Genomic DNA, 10,857 nt, shown 5'->3' on the forward strand with positions numbered 1-10,857 from the left:
AGTGTAGACACGAATTCCGGAAGTTTTTCCGAGCTTACGTAAAAATAAAACAAAGAATATTTTTACTATACATTATACCGAATTATAACCGCACTGTTGACGTAGGACCACAATTTTGTTCAATTCGCTTTCTCATTACTCTGGTTATTATTTTAGAATGCAAACACGCTATCGACTCTCCGAAATGATTTCACTATCCATATCAAGCAAAAAGCGCCGTGAGTGACACAAGCAGATATGGATGGATGGAGCGAGTCTGTGTTAAAAAATTAAAAAATTTAAAAATTTTAAAGTTAAAAATTAAAAAATTAAAATTTAAAATGTTAAAAAATTAAAAATTGAAAAATTTTTCAATATTAAAATTTAAAAAATTCAAATATTGAAAAATTGAAAATTGAAAAACTGAAAATTGAAAAATTGAAAAATTGAAAAAATTAAAAATTGAAAAATTGAAAATTGAAAAATTGAAAAATTGAAAAATTGAAAAATTGAAAAATTGAAAAATTGAAAAAAATTGAAAATTGAAAAATTGAAAAATTGAAAAATTGAAAAATTGAAAAATAGAAAAATTGAAAAAAAAATTGAAATTGAAAAATTGAAAAATTGAAAATTGAAAAATTGAAAAATTGAAAAATTGAAAAATTGAAAAATTGAAAAATTGAAAAATTGAAAAATTGAAAAATTGAAAATTGAAAAATTGAAAAATTGAAAAATTGAAAAATTGAAAAATTGAAAAATTGAAATTGAAAAATTGAAAATTGAAAAAATTGAAAAATTGAAAAATTGAAAATTGAAAATTGAAAATTGAAAAATTGAAAAATTGAAAAATTGAAAAATTGAAAAATTTAAAAATTGAAAAATTGAAAATTGAAAAATTGAAAAATTGAAAAATTGAAAAATTGAAAAATTGAAAAATTGAAAATTGAAAAATTGAAAAATTGAAAAATTGAAAAATTGAAAATTGAAAAATTGAAAAATTGAAAAATTGAAAAATTGAAAAATTGAAAAATGAAAAATTGAAAAATTGAAAAATTGAAAAATTGAAAATTTAAAAATTGAAAAATTGAAAAATTGAAAAATTGAAAAATTGAAAAATTGAAAAATTTAAAAATTGAAAAATTGAAAAATTGCAAAATTGAAAAAATGAAAAATTGAAAAATTGAAAAATTGAAAAATTGAAAAATTGAAAAATTGAAAAATTGAAAAATCGAAAAATTGAAAAATTGAAAAATTGAAAAATTGAAAATTGAAAATTGAAAAATTGAAAAATTGAAAAAATTGAAAAATTGAAAAATTTGAAAAATTGAAAAATTGAATATTGAAAATTGAAAAAATTGAAAAATTGAAAAATTGAAAATTGAAAAATTGAAAAATTGAAAAATTGAAAATTGAAAAATTGAAAAATTGAAAATTGAAAAATTGAAAATTGAAAAATGAAAAATTGAAAAATTGAAAAATTGAAAAATTGAAAAATTGAAAAATTGAAAAATTGAAAAATTGAAAAATTGAAAAATTGAAAAATTGAAAAATTGAAAAATTGAAAAATTGAAAATTGATAAATTGAAAATTGAAAAATTGAAAAATTGAAATAAAATTGAAAAATTGAAAAATTGAAAAATTGAAAAATGAAAAATTGAAAATTGAAAAATTGAAAAATTGAAAAATTGAAAATTGAAAAATTGAAAAATTGAAAAATTGAAAAATTGGAAAAATTGGAAAAATTGAAAAATTGAAAAATTGAAAAATTGAAAAATTGAAAAATTGAAAAATTGAAAAATTGAAAAATTGAAAAATTGAAAAATTGAAAAATTGAAAAATTGAAAATTGAAAAATTGAAAAATTGAAAAATTGAAAATTGAAAAATGAAAATTGAAAAATTTAAAAATTGAAAAATTGAAAAATTGCAAAATTGAAAAAATGAAAAATTGAAAAATTGAAAAATTGAAAAATTGAAAAATGAAAAATTGAAAAATTGAAAATCGAAAAATTGAAAAATTGAAAAATTGGAAAATTGAAAAATTGAAAATTGAAAAATTGAAAAATTGAAAAATTGAAAAATTGAAAAATTGAAAAATTGAAAAATTGAAAAATTGAAAATTGAAAAATTGAAAAATTGAAAAATTGAAAAATTGAAAAATTGAAAAATTGAAAAATTGAAAAATTGAAAAATTGAAAAATTGAAAAATTGAAAAATTGAAAAATTGAAAAATTGAAAAATTGAAAATTGAAAAATTGAAAAATTGAAAAATTGCATCCGACATGCATCCGACCCGAGCTGTAAATGATGCAGGAAAACCCTTGTTAAACATTGATGGCCCTCCCACATTTCGCAACCGTAGATTAGATTAAATTAGATTAAAATTCCCGTCGCATCCCCAAAAACAGAAAAATTGAAAAATTGAAAAATTAAAAAAATTGTAAAATGGAAAAATGGAAAAAAACTTTGTAAATTTAAAGATTTAAAGATTTAAAAATTTGAAAGTTTGAAGGTTCCAAAATTTTGTTTTTTTCTAAAATTTTCAATTTAAAAAATTAGATATTGATAAATTTCAAGAAAAATTTGTACAAATTAACAGCGCTGACAAAAATAATATAATTTAAGTGGAGTCTTTGTGGAGGATAAAGTTCCGAATAGCATAAGAATCACAAAAACGCAAAAACTCACCGAGTTACTTCCAGCAAGATGTAAATTAGTCACCAATTATTTCCACTTCAGAAAGTTTATTCCAAGTAAGGCTCAGTCTATTAATTTCCGACCCTGTAATTTATCTTTTCATAAACAGAGAAAGCCGCTCCGATGCTCACTCGAACGTAAGCAGCATCAAAAACTCCGTTTCCTCTGATTCACGAATACCTCGAAAGATTTCGCTCAAATATCAAAGACATCCTTCCCTCAAAGTGTAATACCCAACGAAGCGCACCTTCTGTCTCTAACTTTCTGACTCATTCCCACGTTTCAGTCGCGCATCGATGCGCTCCTTCGGTTCCAAGGAAACTAAGAGCGAAAGTAGCAACTGCTGCGGAAAGCACGATAGTAATTAAAAATGTCTTTATTTGTTGTTCGTCGGTTCGGTTTTTTTTTGCAATTTTCAAACTGTTGTTCTACATCACTACCAGATATGAACTCCAGACCCTTTTTAACCACTCACTGGGACCCCCGTCAACCGAATCCGCTAAGGAGGGTTCAAAGTGGGAAAACGTTTGACAGAGTGGTTTGACTGCTGACGCTGATACCGCTACTTGCCAGAGGAAAATTTCCGAACAAATACCGGAACGGTTCCGTCAACTGCAGGGTAGGGTTGTTTTTGTATCGGTTCACCTCTCCTGGCCCCCGATGCGATGGCGTCTTGAGATGATATTGAGAACGGGGAATTATTCAAACCAAGTCAGAGCGAGCGAGATGGTTTTGTTTTTCTGGTGATGGACGGATGTGATGAGGGATACCCTTTTTTTTGGGGAGAAGAGCTACGCAGTGTTTGATTATGTCTGGCAGCAATCAATGGTTGTTCAGAAAACATAGATTGTGGGGCTATAATTAATGTGGCGCGATAAATCGTTCCTGACGTGGGATTGATTGATGAGTTTACAAGTTGATAATCGTTTTCTCCATCGCAAATTGATGTAATCCCAAATTTGTGAAAACTTTTTGTCTCGAAAAATTGTCTTGAATGGCACCATTAGTAGATTCCGATATGAATTGTCCAACAGTGTTGAAAAAAGTCTCAAATCTCAATGGGTCATCGAATGCTCACATGAACACTAGCAATTCAGACCGCCACATGAATCCGACCCGAGCTGTAAATAATGCAGGAAAACCCTTGCTAAACATTGATGGCGCAGAATTCCCGTCGCATCCCCAAAAACGGTCTGATCGGTGTTTTTAATCCCCAAAAAGCGTTAGTATCCCGGTGCGTCAGAAAGCTGTGCAGCCGAACGTCAATTGTGTTAAAAGCTTTATTCCATTTCGGTGGTACTTTAGCCACGCCGGTTTTCGGATCATCGGACACGAATTGTTCATGACATTGAGTAGTGGGAGGTGGGCGTTTATGGATGTGTGTGTGTGTGTGTGTGTGCGGGGGTGAAATGGGCCATCATTGCCAAAATGTTCGCCTCTCAGCCGATGTGAGTGTATGTCGGTTAGTGTGCAACCCATCCATGAATAATATTTAATGAAATCCGTTCTGACCCAACAGCCAGCACCTTTCCGACCCCTCGCACCCATCAATTATTCACGTGGATCCGTGCGTCAGCACGGATTTGCACGATACAATGAGATGTCGATTAGGAATGTAGGATTCCTTAATGAGACATGGTTCAGATCCCACTTTTTGGGATCAAGCTTTTAAGGGGGGAAAACATGAATCGATTCTGTTCCGACCAAATGCCGATAGAACATTCTCAGTTACACAAAGCGATATGCGTGCATTTGTGGGAATGTTTTCGAATGAAATAAAACCATATTTGCAAAACAACCAAAACATATACGGGTTGAAGTTGCTCAACCATACTGAAGCACCATCATCAGTTAGTAGTTCGTTGAGGTCCGAGCGGATGTGAGCAAATTCCTGCCTGTTTGCATACGATGTGTGTGTGTGTCCATGTAAGGGGTTGTGTAAATAAATACGTGCACAAATAAATTCAATTTCGCATTTTGTTTGTTCTTCTCCCATGGGGGGGTCCGGCTGATGGAGAGGGCGCTGTCAGCACGGGACAGATAGTCCTTCTATTCAATGGTAGCCAACATTCGTATGTTCGCTTTGGTTCGCATGTGTTTGCCCGAGTGGAAGCGACGAGGAGGAATTTATTCAAATAAATATTTAATGGAGACGCTTGGTTGTTTGTGGGGGATTTTATTTTTAATGGACCATCCATTCCCATCGGAGAGGAAAACAAACGCCAATGAATGTGTTAGGAAAATGAAGCGAAATCCGATTATGCGATGCGATGGTATCAAGAAAACACACACACTTGTTTTTTTCTGATGGACCAAATCTCTCCGTGAGCAAAATATGAATTCGTTAATTAGTTGTTACTAATTCACGCTGCGGTTCATCATCGTCATTAGTATAAACATCCGCAGAACATTTTCCTCCATCCAAATCATGAATAATTCATATTCGAGACATACCACCACGGTTGCTGCTGCTGCTGCAACTGGTGAGTTGGTATCGTGCCACTTCTATTCTGCCCCACCACTCAAGGTGGCAACATTAGAGTGGTGATAGTGCCACTCAACATTATTACCAAAAAACCACTCGCGCGCACCGCTATCTCATCCCGCACAGCCGGCAGCCAACCATCGCCAGACGCGTTCAGATCGTGAGGGCATTACGGTGTCACAATAAACTTTCGAGATAAAAATAACAGTCGCCCTTTCGGTGTGTGTGGGGATCGGAGGTGTGGCAATGAATTCAACGCACCTGTGGATATAAGTTACTGCTATGTGGAGTAAATCAGAAGCATGAATGATTCGGGTTGAAAATGAAATCCACGACTGATAATGACATTGTTGGGAGCACTGCATTGAGCGCAAAAAACCCCGCCACTGAAAATATGTAAATTTGTGGAATGATCGCAGAGAACTTCAGGAGCTATGTGCTCTGCGGTGAAAATAAAAACAAAAAGAGGAAAGTAAACAAATGGAATTTGAAAAACAAAAGAAAAGGTTGAGTAGTGAAACAAAAGGCATTCAAAATCAAAGTTAGAAGAAGTTGGAAGTGAATGGAATCGAAGTTCAGCAGAGATTTAAATCAGTAATATACGTAAATATACGTAGTGATTATTTGTGATCGCTCAAAAATGAAACAGAATAGTAGCAGGAGAATCGATAATTCAAGTCGTTTATTAAAACGCTGTTGTCAATCTGTTGTTCAGTGAGGCATCTGCAAGGGGAATAGAACGAAACTATAAATGAAAGTTTTATCATAAATTTAATGAAACAAATTGTTACAAACTAATTGTAATAAATTTCAGCTTTGATCTGTCATAAACAAGACCGATTCAAGGAGTTTCGAATTAAGTCCGAACAGACATATTTTTCTGAATTGTTTCATATTGCTCATAGCAAACACCAAAGAAAATTTTAAAAATCACAGTAAAAAGAAGAAATACAATTATACCTCGATATAAGACGTCTTTATTTTTTTCTCGTTACGTTATATCGAAGCAAAATAAAAATTTTAATTGATGCAAAACTGTTCATGATTACTCAAGAATGCGCAAAGACTAAACCAGCAGTATTTATAAACCTTTCTTATACCCATTTAAGATAATCTTTGTAGACAAACATGATCAAGTAGAGGGAAAGGTCTGAGGAAACTGAAGTGAAATTTGCATCAATTAGTGATGAAACGGATAGTAGTTTGGTCGGATACCGGGCCTCCGGCAGCCGGATATTCGGCTTTTTTCGCGAATACGAAAGTGGAAGACACTGTATGTATGCATGAAGCGAATAAAGGATTACATTTTAGAAGAAATAAGCATATATATATATATATATATATATATATATATATATATATATATATATATATATAAATATAAAAAATATATATAAAAAGTCCTGCGGTATTTCCGCGAGGTGTCGTTGTAAGCGCGTAGTTCTAGTTGTATTCATTGTATCAAGTCATACTATAGCTTGTTGGAAAGGTATTTTAAAAAAAAGCCTATAACGATAAAATCGTTGAAATCATCCAAGTAGACCGGCATGTGAGCACTCGCTCGATTGGCCAGGAACTGGGTATAGATCATAAAACCGTTTGGAACCATTTGCAGAAGATTGGATTCCAAAAAAATCTGGATATATGGGTGCCACACGAGTTGACGTAAAAAATTCTTTTGGACCGAATCAACGCCTGCGATGTACTGCTGAAACGGAACGAGCTCAACCCTTTTTGGAAGAAGATGGTGACTGGTGATGAAAAGTGGATCACGTACGACAACCTAAAGCGTGGTCGAAGCGCGTTGAGCCGGCCCAAACCATCGCCAAGCCCGGATTGACGGCCAGGAAACTTTTGCAGTGTGTTTGGTGGGATTGGGAGGGAATCATCCACTATGAGCTGCTCAACTATGGCCAGATCCTCAACTCGGTTCTCTAGTGTGAGCAGCTTGAATGATCAATAGGAATGGTGTTGTTTTCCACCAGGACAATGCTCGGCCTCATACATATTCGATGCCCCGCCAGAAGCTACGGGAGCTCGGATGGGATGGCCTAATGCACCCACCGTATAGTCCGGACCTGGCTCCAAGTGATTATCATCTCTTCCGGTCCATGCAAAACGCTCTTGGTGATACTAAGTTGGCCTCAAAAGAGGCTTGCGAAATCTGACTGTCTGAGTTTTTTGCAAATAAGGAGGGGGGGTTTATAAGGTGGGGATAATGAAGTTACCTTCTAAATGGCAACAAGTTTGCGAACAAAACGGCGCATATTTGACTTAAATTAGATAATTTTAAGCATGTTAAATAAAGCGTCAAATTTCGATCAGAAATACGACATTTCTTTTTCCCCAACCCAATATAAAAATGGATTTCTGATGATTCTTATGGACTCGGAAACTACTGAACCGATCAACATAAAAAATTGGTATGTAGGGTTTTTTGGGACCGGGGAAGGTTTTCGTGATAGTTTCAGACCCCTCCTCCTCTCTAAGAGAGGGTGCTGCCATACAAATAAAACACAAACTTCTACGTTACTCGGGAATTAATTAATCAAGCAAATGAAACGAAAATTGGCATGCGGAAGTTTTAGGGTGCAATAAATGATTCTATGGTGAATAGATACTCCCCTCCCCCAATGTCATACAAATGAAACACAAATTTCTGCATTACTTGAGAATTAATCAAGCAAATGAAACCAAATTTGGCATATTGAGGTTCTTTGGTTTGGTTTTTCATGATAGTTTGAGACGCCTCAGGCCTCTCTAAGAGGGCGCTGCCATACAAATGAAACACAAATTTCTACATTACTCGAGAATCAATCAAGTAAACGAAACCAAATTTGGCATGTGAAGGTTTTAGAGTGCAATAAATGTTATTACGGTGGTTAGATACTCCTCCCCCCTCTCGAAGGGGGGTTGCCATACAAATGAAACACAAATTTCTGTATCACTCGAGAATTAATCAAGCAAATGAAACGAAATTTGGCATGTGGAAGTTTTAGGGTGCAATAAATGATTCTGTGGTGGTTAGATACTCCTCCTCCCTCTCTAAGAGGTTCCTTTCGATTAAAAAATAATGAAATAATTTCAGGTGAATGTAAAATGAATCGATAAACAAAATAAACAAAATGTTTCAATCAGCTTAATGTACCGATCGGCGTCATTGTTTACGTTTGTGAAATGTCCATTCAGTACAAAATCAACCATGTATCGATATGCGTCGGAGGTTTCCAGAACTAAATAAATTCAAGTTTATCGAATAATTCTTATATCCAGATTGATATAAAAAATGAAAACTGGACGTGAAACATTTGTTTTGATACATAATATTAGGCTGTAAAAAAAGTCCTGCGGTATTTTTTTTTAAATTTTCATTTGTTCATAAAATTAGTTACAATCATCTGTTTTAAGTCAAATATGCGCCGTTTTGTTCAATGACTTGTTCCCAACGAGATGCCAACTTCATAATACCCCTGTTATAGAAGCTCGCTTCCTTATTGGCAAAAAACTCGGATAGCCAATTTTCACAGGCCTCTTTTGTGGCTAACTTCTGACTACCTAGCTCGTTCGCCATGGACAAAAACAGGTGGTAGTCACGTGGTGCAAGGTCCGGACTATACGGCGGACGCAAAAGGACCTCCCATCCGAGCTCCCGGAGCTTCTGGCGCGTCACCAAAGATGTGTGTGGCCTGGCGTTGTCCTGATGGAAGACAATGCGGCCTCTGTTTATCAAAGATGGCCTCTTCTTCATGAGTGCTACCTTCAAGCGGTCCAGTTGTTGGCAGTACAGGTCCGAATTGAGCGTTTGGTCATAGGGAAGCAGCTCATAATAGATTATTCCTTGACAATCCCACCAAACACACAGCAGAAACTTCCTGACCGTTAATGAGGGCTTGGCCACCGTCTGAGCCGCTTCAGCGGGCTTCGACCACGACCGTTTGCGCTTCACGTTGTCGTAAGTGACCCACTTTTCATCGCCAGTCACCATCCGCTTCAGAAACGGGTCGATTTTGTTGCGATTCAGCAGCGATTCACATGCGTCGATACGGTCAAAGATGTTTTTTTGCGTCAACGTGTGTGGCACCCATACATCGAGCTTCTTTGTGAGTCCAAGCTTCTTCAAATGGTTAATAACGGTTTGATGACTTATTCCCAGCTCTTGGCCGATGCTACGGCTGCCGGTCTTTCTCGGGTAATTCAGCGATTTTGTCGCAATTTTCGACGACAGGCCTTCCGGAGCGTGGCGCATCTTCGACGACCTCTACACCAGAACGAAAACGTTGAAACCATCGTTGTGCGGTGGAAATGGAAACTGTATCGGATCCATAAAGTGCACAAATTTTATTGGCAGCTTGAGATGTATTTTTGCCTTTGTCATAGTAGTACTGTAAAATATGTCGGATTTTCTCTTTATTTTGCTCCATATTTGCGACACTATAACTCACTAACGACTTAACCGAACAAAACACTGTCAAGGACTATATTAATACCTTTCCAACAAGCTATAGTATGACTCGATACAATGAATACAACTCGAACTACGCGCTTACAACGACACCTCGCGGAAATACCGCAGGACTTTTTTGACAGCCTAATATTATTGGGTTTAGATAGGACGTATTCACAAAATATTGAGAATAGTACCAATGCTACTCCCATTTTACGGTACATATTTGTTTGAAAACATAATAGAAACATTTATTCGATATAATTTATGCTTCAAAATTGTTTCTGTAATGTTTATTTTCAATTCTAAGACATCTTAAAACGTTACGTTAGTAATCGTTATATCGAGGTTGCTTAATATCGAGGTATGACTGTATCTGTAAACGCACTCATTTTTTTAGCCATAACGATTAAAATAGTATTCAGTTCCATATCAATCTGATGATATATCCGGGGGATTTGAAGTATTTGCCACACTTGTCCATTCCAAAGTAACTAACTGTGTCTTCGCTATTCTCACTAGATCCTAGAAAAAGTTTCTTTTCGCTTCCCGTCCTGGCCGGGGGATTTTTCGTCAAAGAAATTTCTTCCGACTTGCACGCGAATTCTAGAGCTTACCAGCTAGAATGCCTTCATGGCGTTTTATTTGGCATAGAAATCTCAACATTCAACTAATAGAAATGACTCAAACAATACTTACCGTTGAGATGGTAAAATTTCCACTGGGAACGATGCCAATATTTAGACACAACACAATCAAATGGTGTCATCGAAAGTCACACCCAGGAATGATAGGTGATAGTTTAAAGTTTCTTGAGACGACACGAAAGATGTCTTCACAATCATATTGTGAATCATAATTCAATTTTTGAGCAATATTTGGTATGATATACAATGTTTAATCTGATTTATATTCTTATATCATGTGTTCTAATTATTCTACCTAGATGATGTGATGCGGCCCTGAAAATTTATTTTTTGTTCTCACTATGCCGAAATTTTTGATTTTTTTGTTTGTGTTTTTTTTTTAAGATGAAAACTTGTTGGTCGTTTCTGATGATATTCGTGGAGCAATGGCCTTGAAGTCCCCGCAGACTGCAGACTTTTTATCGTCCAATAAACAACACTGTTTATTTCTTCTACTAAAGCACAGTGAATGCGAATTGCTGCGTGGATACCATCAAATTCATAATCACTATCTATTCGCACTATTCATAATAACTATCAATCAATGATACTAAAGCTAAGATTATGC

The sequence above is a fragment of the Toxorhynchites rutilus genome, chromosome 2, assembly GCF_029784135.1.
Source record: "Toxorhynchites rutilus septentrionalis strain SRP chromosome 2, ASM2978413v1, whole genome shotgun sequence".
NCBI lineage: Eukaryota > Metazoa > Arthropoda > Insecta > Diptera > Culicidae > Toxorhynchites > Toxorhynchites rutilus.